This window comes from Protomyctophum bolini (genome assembly GCF_963924005.1).
Source record: "Protomyctophum bolini genome assembly, chromosome: 14".
NCBI lineage: Eukaryota > Metazoa > Chordata > Actinopteri > Myctophiformes > Myctophidae > Protomyctophum > Protomyctophum bolini.
This window is the reverse complement of record NC_137875.1, coordinates 29102373-29115833: the sequence shown is the minus strand read 5'-3', so window position 1 is coordinate 29115833 and position 13461 is coordinate 29102373. Positions and strand designations below refer to the sequence as shown.

Genomic DNA, 13461 nt, shown 5'->3' with positions numbered 1-13461 from the left:
CAAATCATTGAATATATATTTCAGAGCGAACATTTTTAACTAAAATATTTGCTTCTGGGGGGGTCCCTGGAACTACATATTTTGAGATGGGGGTCCATAGCCCAATAGAGATAATTCTGGGTGTCCTTGACATGAAAAAGGTTGAGCACCACTGACAGAAACATAGGTTTTTCAGAAGAATGTTAGGATTTAGAAGTCTTTTTTTAATCGACCTCAGTCCAAAATGGGTTAAACGCCATTAACAATAGAGACAATATGACGTAAATGACACATTATGACATAAATGTTCCCTTCATTGTCAATGGCGTTTACAAAACAAACATTGAACTAAAGACAAACATTAAACCTGTGTGGAGGGGCTGGCGCCCCTCAAAAATGCCATGTCAGAATTGGTATCGGCAGATATGACCCTGCAAATGTCGGTCATAAAGTCGGTAAACATTGTGCAGACAGACGCATGCACGCATGCGCACGCGCGCGCACACACACACACACACACACACACACACACACACACACACACACACACACACACACACACACACACACACATAGAGGGGTGATTGCATGATTCAGAAACATTTTAATCTCTATCCAAGTGGATCAGATTTGGATTTTGGGTAGTTAAAAAAAGGAAAGAACTATGCCCCCGTTACTCTGCCTGCATTTTATTTTCCTTTTGACTCAGTAAATAAGTAATACTAAGGGATTTGGACAGCACCATGTCCATTTTTATAACAAGACACTAAGTGCCTGGTGAGTTGAGTGGGTAAATTCTCCGTCTCTGCACCCACATACTCTTCAGATCCTGTCATTACCTTCCTCCCATGCCCTCCAATTCACTGTCTCACTTCTACATTTTCTGAGAAAATACAAAGGCATGTAGACTGCCTACATTTTATATTCTAAGGAGAGAGAGAGAGAGAGAGAGAGAGAGAGAGAGAGAGAGAGAGAGAGAGAGAGAGAGCAACAGAGAGACAGATAGACAGAGAGAGCGGGGTGTTTTCAAACTTTTTGAGTGCCCAAGGCACAACAATGTGCTGCTACCTTGCTGACTTGCTGTGGTGAGGAGGCCTCCGTGACTCTGAAGGCTAAACCGGAGGGGGTTCATAGTACCCTCAGCAGGTTCAACTATGCCGAGCAGGTTTTTGAGTAGAGGTCAGACAAAAAGCAGCACCTGGTCCTCCAGGTTGGGAGTTGGGTGTGGCCAACAACCCGACCCCGTAAAACACTTTCCAGTACACAAACGACAACAAGGATACAGAAAGAGAATTCTGTATCCCCCCCCCATTTGCATATGCAGTGTGCAAATGGGAGGTTTTATAATTAAAGTGGTTCAGTGTGAATGTGTGTGCATAGCCTGCATACTGTATGTGCATGTGTTCTAGATGGATCCTGCATGCACACATGTGCACATGCAACTGCATCAATGTTGGTTACTAGTAGGGAATGGATTTTTTCACAATAGTTTCACATCATACTGAAATGATCTGAATCCAAATAAATAAAAACATAGTATGCTTTGGAAAATGATACGTTTACTGTAACAGTCATTGGGCTGAACATGCTAGACCACTGTCCTTGAACCACTACATTTATGGGGCCCCCCATACTTGAGTCCCCCCCCCCCCCCCTCATTATAATTTTCATGGAAGATATAGCCAATGTCAAGCTCACAACACGTTGTAAGGTAAAATGATGTTGTTTTTAGTAGTGTACAGAATACAAATTGGATTCAAACCAGTGACTGTCCCATTACATGCACTTTATTAAAACACCAGCCCACCCTGTGTCCCAGTTCACCCATGCAATTCCCCCATATCATTCCAGGGATTTCCACTCCAATATAACCGTCCATTAAAATGTGTCCTTGGGGAGATGTCTGGCTCTCCCCCAGCAGGCATATATATAAAGGATCTTACAGGGAAATGGCAGTGCTGAGAACTGTATTTACCCCTATTGTCTTCTTAATTTCCCCACTGGAATGTATAAAGGCTTACAATACAATACCTTGTGTCATCTAAATTCATGTACGTATATGTATAATTATGTAGAAACAGTCTATGGCATACAGATGACAGATTGTTATAACTTAGTTGCTAGTTTAGATCTCCAGGGCCAGGCAATACTGGGGTTGAAGGCAGGTAGCTTGTATAAATGGAATGTTTGGATAACTGTATGACAGTACTTAACTGTACATCAATATACCTACTGCATTGTGCCTACAATGCACACTTTGTTACACATTTAAGGTCTAGTCGTAGTACAAGGCTCCTTAATTAAGTGAAGTTAGATTATCACAGTATAAATTATGTTTTGATGGAGAGACAATATTATGTGCTACTCAGAGTCAGGACACAGGCCTCCACCAGGCTGGGTTGCCTACCAATTAAGGGCTAGAACACTTTGAAAGTCATTCATTGCCAACTGGAATGGAATATGGAAAATGTGATGCATAAATCTTGATCACATGACTCCAGAGATAATGTGTAGTATCGATTAGTGTGTTTTAGACAGAAGTAGTAGTGCAAAACAATGTCTACCTACCAAAATTAATATGCTTGCCTTGCACAAATGGCTTATGAGTTGAGTTGTGTCATGATCCAAGGAATTTAAAACAAACTTCAACTTGAGGTTCACTGGGGCACCACACAGGGTCAATACGGCCATGAATGCAAGTAGGCCTATACAATAGGCTTCTGTTTGCAGTAATTGTGTGCAGAGATAAGGTGAGTGGAAATGGTTAAACAAAACAATAGTTGGTCCTTTTGTAGCTTTGTATATGTTGTAGCAGCTACAAACGTCGGCCGTCACTTTGTATCTTCATGTCACTGGCTTCCATTGAAAAAGAATGGTAGCCTTTAGCTTTATAGTGTGAATGCATCATAACCCTGAATATCAGCTACCGGTAACTCACATCTGCTGATATATTTCACAGTGATATATATATATACAGTAGGCAAGGTACAGGGCGGGGGCTCTTAGTCTCTGCTAAATTGGATTCTTGTGATGGTGCCGAGGTTGGCAACCATGCCTGGGGAGCGTACTCTTGTACTGAGCTCACCTCAAACCTAGCCAAACCCTCCTTGTGACACATCAAAGAGCAGCAACAGACACCATCTCTGGGGACGTTTATTTCCTGTCAGCTTTGTTGTTTTCTTTTTCAACTTTCTAAGGAAATTCTGACAGACTGTCGAAGCGAAATTGTTTGGTTGAGCTCTCTGCCGCTAGTAGGGCTTAGCCTTAGAACATGAATTTTATTAATCCATGAATTAACTTGAAAGATTGCACTCAGTGCATATCTCCACCAATACTAGGGACAACAACAAATACTGTAGGAGCAAGCGAAGCGAAACCCCTGTTTTTGCTCGGAGTAAAATGCGGTTCTTTGATACGCATTAGGATTCGAATGAGCCTTCACACCTGCTAAACGGAAGTGCACTTTCTGAAAATGCGCAGCAGGATTTGTTTTAATCGCAGCAAAGCTCTCTGGTGTGAATGTGACCCCTAAGCTCATCCGTTCTTGGTTTTGACCTTGATCGTGACCCGTCTTAACCATTGACCTTTTCAACCACAAAAGTTAATAATTTCTTCAGGGTAGCCTAAAAATAATAAATGTTCTTTTGAGTATATCAGTGCATTTGATGTACCCATCCCATGGGTATTATGCCACTCCCACATTTATACAGTAGGCCTCACCTGGCAAATAGTTCGCTGCTGCGTTATGATTTTGACAGAGGTAAAGTGCCTCCAATGTTATATTTTCCAATCAATCAATCAATCAATCAATCAATCAATCAATCAATCAATCAGTCTCTGCACTCTTACATAGCCTAATATTTTCCTATCCCCCTAGTATTCCTAAAATTGTTAAAAGGAATTGTCAATAGATCAGCACATATTTCATAGCCACGTTCCATACAATAATTAAGTGACATATAGGCAGCAGCATCTCAAATGAATGGCTGCTGCAACAGTAGCAGCAATTAAGCAGCAGAATCTGCAGTAGCCAGCAGCATTCACTTGATTGACAGGAGGAAGGAGGGCTTTAGACCTAAGGTGAATGGCATTGGCGGAGGACACAGCCCGGGGAGAAACCTGTCTGAATTATGAATGAATGATCTCATGCTTTATGTCTCTCTCTCTCTCTCTCTCTCTCTCTCTCTCTCTCTCTCTCTCTCTCTCTCCACACACACACACACACACACACGCACGCACGCACGCACACACGCACGCACGCACACACACACACACACACACACATGCACACACACACACACACACACACACACACACACGAGGTGCTAACAGCCTATCATATAATTAGCCTCATGTGCAATTAATCTTATTTTATAGCCATCCCTTCAGATTTGACGATTGATGAAGGTCGGAATAATTGCCTGCCTACGAAGATTAAGCCCTAGCTATTTGTATTTGTGCTATGCGTGAATTTGCGGTTATTTGGCACTTGCCTTGTATACATCGAAAATATCCTATTTGTAAACAATCTGAATTAAAATGTGCAACACTCTGAGAATGTAGACTACTGTAGTGTAAGGCTGAGTTAGCTCTGGTCCATACTCCATAGTTCTATACATTTGCATTATTAGAGCAGTGGTTCCCAAACTGTGGTGCGCGAGCGCCAGCTATGGACCAGATCTAAGGCATGTGTGAGTGTGACTACTGACTGCAGAGTCCCTTGGGCTGGGAGGTGTCCGTCTGTGTTAACAGGCTGGTTGGCAACAAGCCGTTCTTCGCCCCCTTCGCTCCACTCGACATAAAGCTAGCCTTGGCTTGGATCAAGACTATCATAGTCTTCATAGCTGTATTTTATCGAGTCTGACTTTTGCTCTCGAAAGTCACACACACACACACACACACACACACACACACACACACACACGCGCGCGCGCCGACATCAACCTGGACCGGGGACCACCACCGCACCAGGACAGGACGCGGGACACCCGGTTTCCCTCAGCTGCCATCGCCCCGCTGCGCCTATCCCAACCCCTCCCTCCATTCCGTAGCTACACGGGACCGCTGCCCACCCTAGTTCCTCCAATCCGACGGTCTGAGAGCACAAGTGAGTGAGCGAGGGAGCTTGAGAGAGAGAGAGAGAGAGAGAGAGAGAGAGAGAGAGAGAGAGAGAGAGTGAGCGAGGGGAGGAAAAGGAAAGAATGAGGAAGAACTCACATCTCCTGCACTCCTCGTCCCGCGACATGCAGCAGATTTGCTGATAAAGCGTCGCTTCTTTCGGTCACCCGAGTATACAGGTCGCTGCGGTCGCAGTGGAAAGAAGGGAAGAAAAACTGCGGGTGTATCGGAATCTTTAGTTTACACCTCGCCTCCCCCCTTTCCTGCGTCTCTGCTGGTGGATAAAGCCGTCCCTTGGTAGCTCTTATAAGAGCTCCAAAACGAATGTGTGCGTGGTGCTTTCTACAACAGAGTAAGCTCCGGCGCTTCTCTCCTGTTTCCACGGCCGTTTCTGGGACTTAAACCATATCTTCTGCCGCTTTCGCCCGTCTGTGTGTAGCTCACTACTGTTACCAGAACCACTGCCGATCAATCTACTTCGGACTGTGGGCAACCCCAACCCCTGGGCTTTCACCTACTGAGAAAACAAGGTAGGATATTGCGCACGTTTCTGGATTTGTCATTGCAATAGAGGATTTGGGGCTTTCGTTTGCTCTGTAAGTTCCGCTGGTCCATGAAGGGGTCGGATGCCTGCGATGCCCTATCGGAAACAATGTGGGGATTCTGGGGAACCCCAATATCCACCTCGTTTTTTCTCTGATGGGAGGAGAGGAATATTCTCGCCTATACAGGGGGCCGCTGATTGAACTGATTGGCCGCAGTCGATTCATTGGAAGTATAATGTGACTGTCAATCTAGCATAGGCTAGGAGCATCGGTTGTCGACCTCAGTGTCTTGACTGTACTAGGCTTCCCCCCCCCCTTATTCTGTTCTTGAATCTTTTCATGTCTTCTCCGTGCCTGTTTGGGCGCTTACGAGCCTGGCCGCCTGCACTGCTTTCTTGAGGAATCATTATGGATGCAGAACACGTCCATTGCGCGAAGCGGTGATAACCATGTTTGCACGTTTTGCAGTCAATGTAGGTGGAAGTTCTGTGACAAACGAGCGTTCGCATAGGCCATAGGCTGAGAGAAGAACGATTTTCCGTCATATATTATGAATACAAAATTATAGTCACATCTAGGCAGGCCATATGGGTGACAAAGCCTCAGCGCACCGCAACCACCTTTGCGCATGAATTGTACAGTTGTTTAATCCATTCCACATTACGCCTGCCCCGGCCCCATGCATCGATAGGTTGTTTGGGCATATATGCCGCACAACACGTATGCCTGTATAATAGGGTGGATTTGAGGTAGCGGTAAGCGGTTTAATAAGGTCTGACTCCTTGGGTGCATGTCTTATCTGATTTGGAGAGAACGGGGTTGATTTTTCCCCTTCAATTTTAAACGGTTATCTCTTCTTCCTTCCGTCCCTTTCAGCTATATTAAGAATAGCTACTATGGCAAAGGAGTATTCACAGTATATACAGGTATAGACGTATGACAGACAAGACGCCGCGGTATTCCCTGCAGTGCCTGTTTGATCTGGATCACTGGATGTAGTATTTTCTGTCCAGTACAGAGGCACTAAAGGCAGTTACGATAAGCCCATCATGTATTCAATCCAATTTCAGTTCAATTTAACGGAACTTTGGTATAACACAGAATTCACAGATAGCCAAAAGCACCTTACAAAAATCAACTGCATCCACTTTACAACGGTCAAAACGGAACACAGAGCAAGTCTGCTTTAGCTTGATCTAATAAGTGTCAAACAGGGCTAGAGGGAGCTACTCATTATCTAACATGGCTTTGACATTTAAAGCATTTAGCTGATGGTGTTATCCAGAATGGCTTGCAATGAATCTACAGCTACAGCAAATTGATATAGGCTATATAAGGGGTAGCCTACACTGGCCATACTGCAGTATACACATCATGTGTAGCTTGCCATTAATGCTGCAAGCTGACCATAAACGACAATCCTTGGTTATTTCCAGAAAAGGAGTTGGATGGAAGCTCACTCACCATTCACAAGTCAATAGTATATAGTAAAGAAGCTAATATACGTAGGCCTATGTGTAACACAAATTCATTGGAAATCCATGGCAATTATGTTAGTGAATGGACACTGACCTATAGTCCATTGGAAGTCAATGGACTGTAAGTTGATATTGTGGGTAGCAATATTCCAGTCAGTGACCACTGACTAGCAGCCTTTACAAATCTAAGGCAAATTACTAGAATGGTAAAACCATCACACCATTAAATCAATCATCAATGTTGACTAGACTGATACACTCTTAGCTGGTTGGCAATTCCCATAAAACGAGATGGACATGTTTGTGTCCATTATAACTATGCCTGCAAAGAAACTGATTAGCAATGGGAAGTATTCTTACAGTATACTACAGTATTTTATTTGTTCAAATCTAAATCTCCATTCCAGTCAAATGACATAGCATGAGTTTATGCAGCCACTAGAATCCCCCCAACACACACATGAAAGAAAGAAGAAAATGTAGGGCCAGTGATAAAATATGAATGAATCAAAACAAGGCTATTCTATATGTAGTAGATATAGTGTGGCATTGTCTAGTTTAAAATTCTATAGTGTTGCACTATAGTATACTATAGTGTAACATAAGTACTGTTACATTTGCATTTTGATCACACTTTGAACTAGAAATTTCTGCCAGGCCGGGTCGCCTATCCAGGGCTGTGGGTCGTGGGTTGCAGCCACTAGGACCCTAGGAAGCTGCAGGGAAAAATATTATTACCACGACATATGGTTCATCTTTCCTCATTTGTGGTACATCCTGCTATGGTCAGAAGAGTGTTTCCCCTATACTGTATGTATTATTGTGTCACGGGCCACCACACAATGCATATACATGAGAGAGACTCGGAGTAGAGTTTCTGCTTCTTCGCCTGGAAAGAGCCAGCTTAGGTGGTTCGGGCATCTGGTTAGGATGCCTCTCGAGCGTCTCCCTAGGGAGGTCCTCGAGTCACGTCCCACTAGGAGGAGACCCCCGGGCAGACCAAGGTTGAGATGGAGGGATTACATCGACTCACTGGCTTTGGAACGCCTCGGGATCCCCAGGGAGGAAGTTACTAATGTTGCTCTGGAGAGGGAAATCTGGAGCTCTCTCGTGGAGCTGTTGCCCCCGCGATAGAGCGCAATTATAAGACTTATTAGCCAGGGACACTTCTAAAGGGCTTTTGGAGGTGTGCTCTATAGTCTCTATATACTCTATTTCCAGTTCAAATCTGCTGCCGAGCCAATCAAACAAAGCTTTTGGAATATTAACCGGAACGGGAAACAGTTATACCAACTCTGGAAACCCGGAACTACACTGCACTGAATATTGTAGCCAAAAAAAAAAAAAATCTATGGTACATGTACATTTATCGTTTATCACATGACACCAGAGATATAGCAATATAAATTATTTATTATATATATTTTATATATAATATTATATATTTATGTGAGTTGTGGACAAAATCTGTAGGATTAGCAAAAAGTGTGTATTGAAATGGCGGAAAATCTGGAAAGAAATGGGTGTGTCACTGTGGCTCAAATGGAGTGTTGCATCATCATCCTCCGAGAAATATTGATTGTGTGACCTACCTACATGTGACCTATGTACACTACAGGTGGAAAAAGTTCAGACTCAAACTAATTCATAACCAGTGCAAAGGCTTTGGGTCAGTCTGGACTGTGATAGAGTCTCAAGAGGGAAAAGGAACCAGAGAGACTTAAAGAGGAGGACTGTTGGGAAGGGGGTTGTTCAGAATGCCTGCTTGATGTTGGTAGCTTGTTCATTATCAGATGGATGGGTAAAAAGAGACGGAGCTATCAGTGAATTGTTGTTGGTTTTCCCAATGGGATTAGTGTCAAATAAAGTCATAAATTGACAGATGGATAGCAAGACGTATAGAGATATCTGTCTGATGGAAGAATGGAAGTACAGACAGACAGACAGACAGACAGACAGAAGGAAGGAAGGACATGACCTCTTGTGCCTTGTATTCTCTTTGTTAGTGAAATAATATGACAAGACATCTTGGCTACAGGATTGGCTTCCAGGCACATCCAAACTAAAAGAGCTAAGCAGCATTCAAACAAGGGTAAATGCAACCCATTAATCTTACATTGTTTGCAGGGGAAAGTGTGAATGCATAGGGGGGGGGGGTTGTGTGTGTGTGTGTGCGTGCGTGTGTGCGCGATTGCCAGGTGTTGCTTTGCTTGTCTGGATTTGCACATTACGCATGCATCTTATAGTTGGTCATTAAAATCTGCATTGGATTTGATGGATGACAATATGCAAGAATAATGACTGTGTGTGTGTGTGTGTGTGTGTGTGTGTGTGTGTGTCTGTCTAGCTCTCTGCGTTTGTGTCTGATGAGGGAAGCCCTTCCGCACACACACAAATACAGTCACTACTAGTCACTAGTCAGACCTGGTTACAGTAATGCTAAGTAGTGGAGCAGCCCATCCGCTTTATTTCATCAGATGAGTAGGATGAAGGAGATCTTCTCTTCTCTTCTCTTCTCTTCTCTTCTCTCCTCTCCTCTCCTCTCCTCTCCTCTCCTCTCCTCTCCTCTCCTCTCCTCTCCTCTCCTCTCCTCTCCTCTCCTCTCCTCTCCTCTCCTCTCCTCTCCTCTCCTCTCCTCTCCTCTCCTCTTCTCTTCAGATGAGTAGGATGAAGGAGCTAGCTCTTCTCTTCTCCTCTCCTCTCCTCTCCTCTCCTCTCCTCTCCTCTCCTCTCCTCTCCTCTCCTCTCCTCTCCTCTCCTCTCCTCTTCCGCATCAGGATCATAACCTCTGGCTCTCTGCTTGTACATGTTCATCCTCCTCGTCTCATCCCCCTTTACAGCGTTCTCTCTCTCTCTGTTTTATAGTCTCCCTTCCTCTACCTCCCCATCCTTCCAATTTACCTCTCTATCACCATCTTTCTATTCCTCCTTTTGCTCTCTCCTTCCTATGTAATCATTTTTTTGCTCAAATGTTTCATTGTTGATCGCCTCTGCAGGGTGAGAAATCTGTACAGTATGTACAGATGTACAGAAATCTGTACAGTATGTAGCCCTCTCAACAGTGGTTGAGAGGGCTAACGGACATGCTTTGTTCTTCTGATGTTGCTAGTTCAAACCTTCATGAAGTATATTACTTCATGTACGTCATTATTCAGGCCCTGCAATGCTTGGGTACTGTTAGGTCGGATTATTGTGATGGTGTGACGCATACAGTATTATTTATTTGTTATGTCGCTTTACTTTTTACTTTAAGGGATATTTCAATAGGATCAGTGTCGGTATAGACTTTGCACTAATGCCCTCAGTTTGTACAATTCTAAATGATTTATTCTGCAGTACAAAGACTATATAGATCTACAGCTATGTCAGACAAAACAGCAGAAATGGAAGAGTTAATTAATGCACCAAAATCAGATATTACGTCATATGAAAAATAATAATGAAACAAGCGGTTTAACCACTTAAACTCACTCTATGCCAAATCTCTTCACCGAAAATAGCAGTTTCCTTTCAAACAGATGCTCGGGGTCCAAAAGGAGATTGTAACTTGTAAGCTGTGCTGACATAGCCCCAGATGTAAGAACAGCTATAATACAGTAACACTGTACTGTTTAGCCACTTAAACCCTATATTTACCGGGGTCGACCAGGGGTCTATACTTTTTTCCTTCCTTTCCTAATTCTTATTTTCTGTTCACCCATTTGCCCAGAATATCGGGTGCTAGAGTACATGTGGCTAATATATTTGTTCTGTCTTAACTTCATTAACATCTAAGGATCCATTGTTAAACTTTTGGATTTAAACAGACTTTGTCATTTGATCTGTATTACCTCTAATATTACCTATAATGAAATTAACATCCCCCAAAATAGAGCATGTAGATGTAGACTGTGTATATAGTAAATTAAAGGTGAAACCATCCTGCAGGGAATCACTTAGACTTCAGATGTTCTCCCATTTAAATTATTTTTAGTGGCATACACCGTATACACTGTATGAACTGACTTCTAACTGGAGCATCTCTGGGCTCTGAAAAGGCTCATTTGGATAAGGGTAAGGGTGGGCGTTTAAATCACTACCTATCAGCACAGTGTTTTGTGTACTTCCATTCCCAAGGCATCAATGTTAAGAGGTTTTCCTAATTTACGGATGGCTATATTTAGTAGGTGTCTTTTGTGAAAGGAATAGCACAGTGTTGTGTAATGCTTAGTGAGCCCACCTTGTGAACAGAGGATGACTGCGTACAGTCTTGCAACAAAATGTATAATATCTCCCCCAGAATGCGCCTAAACATTATATTGCCCAGTGTCCAGTTTGGTACATCGATAGAGAGGAACTAAAACTTCAAGAAATATTTTATACAGTAACCATTTTGGCTTTGCAGGGCAGTATCGAGGGCTGTAGCTTGCTGAAAATCCATGCTTGACCAAGTGAAAGCGTTTTTTTTTGTTGGTTATTTTTTTTCTCACTTTTCCCCAGTTGCACGCTCTACTGTAGTCTTATTGGGATTACAGACCTGTAAATATATTGTTTTCTTAGCTGGGCTGTGACGACCACCATGCATCTGAGTGCACCTCTTCTTCAAACAGCTGAATCCCAAGGCACGCGCCCTTTACTATTGATTGTTTGAAAGAGCCAGACAAAGCCCTGCATGCCGTGTGTGACCACACAAGATGTCCGGCAAACACAGTGAGCCACTGGACGAGGTCCAAAGCACATTAACTCTGGGGGGTCCTTTATGAGCTTATTAAACTGAGGTATAATTAAGTAAACGTCATTGCTTTCGTCATTGATTTTCTCAACATTTGAGGAAAGTCTCAAAGCACAGATGGTGTGCCCTGACACAGCAATGTGAATTGCTACTCTTATACACTACACAGTAAAAGCCTCAGCGTTAAATTAACACTATGGATTTTACTGTGTATTCCCCAGTCAATCATCTTGCCCGGTACTTGTATTATTTAACTACTATACAATTGATGGACACTGCAAAAACGTGTTACTTTAACTCAAAACATCTTTGCAGTTTACACATGCAGTGTCCACTGTACACACATGCTTGCACTGAAGAGAGTGATAACGCTCTTTTGAATCCCTGTACTCATCAAGGGGAAAGCTAATCATGCTGCATACAACACCACTCTAATCTATGCCTGTTTTCATCATCACTTTGTAGTAAATGTCTTCCATACAAACAGATTTTCAGTATACTATAACTATACACACTTCCATGTACAGGTGCACACCACACCCAGTAGTTGTACATAACTACATATATACCTACACATGAACAAACACAATACTCATGCACACACCCAAAACACAGACACACAGCCACAATGGCTTCGAATCTTCGATCATTATTGTATAATGTAATATTCCTACTAATTAATTACATAATGCGTTCTGTGGAGGGTGATACAATCATGTGCAATCATCTTGTAATTAATGTGTACACTTTCAGTGCATGTTTATTTAGGTTCAGAGGAAAGAATCAGTCGCTGAAATGTATGCTGATTGAATTAGCATTTCACACATTTTATCAAGCACCTTTTTTGTGTCTGCAGTGTATGTGTGTACGCACACATGTGTGATTGTGTATTTATGTATTTGAAAATAACAACTGTGCCTATTATATGTCTACCTTTGTGTGGGTGTAGTGCTTGTGGAAATTGAAATATTGATTTGTAATTATAGTGTAATAGGTTTCTGTGACTTAAAACCAATCCTCTGTTTTCTTAAGGCCATCACGCAGAATTAGATTAGTAATTAGCCTGTCCAGTGACCACATATAGTTTGAAATACTATTGAGAAGTGTATCTCATTATATACTGAACAGTGGGTCGTCAAGTCATGGCCACTGGCCGCAGCCTGTGCCTAAAGGAGAATTCTGCCAGTATATTGCGTTTTGTCTAGACATTTATATGGGTTTCACCTCGGTGGGCCACAATTTTCCAAGCACAGATAGTGAGCACAGATATTCATACAGTACGATTCATCTTGAAGCCCTGTGAAATACCATTCTTTCAGACTAGAATTGGATTCGTCGATTTGATTGACAGACTATGCCACACGAGTCATGACAAACCAATTAAATTAAAATGTCGATTTATGCTTAAAATGCCCAACATGGGCTATGCACCCTAATCATTGGGCTATCGGGTCGCTGCTATAGTAATTAATTAATTTAATCGGTGGGCAGTGGTAATGATGATTAGAGGCTGGGGATCATCATCATCATCCTAACCTTTATTTAAACTCCGAGTACATTTGAGGGGTAAGGCCTCATTTTCAATGTAGCCAAAAAAAATCAAACAATATACAGTACATTGTGGGATGAA

The 13461-nt window shown here is 42.7% G+C and overlaps 1 protein-coding gene across 2 annotated transcripts in view; it reads left to right on the top strand.

Annotated features, from left to right (window-relative positions):
* The first annotated feature begins 5173 nt into the window (after positions 1 to 5173).
* Positions 5174 to 13461, top strand: part of slc8a1b (solute carrier family 8 member 1b) — a 150228-nt gene continuing 141940 nt past the window's right edge. For both annotated transcript variants that reach the window (XM_080781787.1, XM_080781788.1), the window contains exon 1: positions 5174 to 5627. The gene's annotated coding sequence lies outside the window, so the exon portion shown is untranslated. The remainder of the gene's footprint in view (positions 5628 to 13461) is intronic.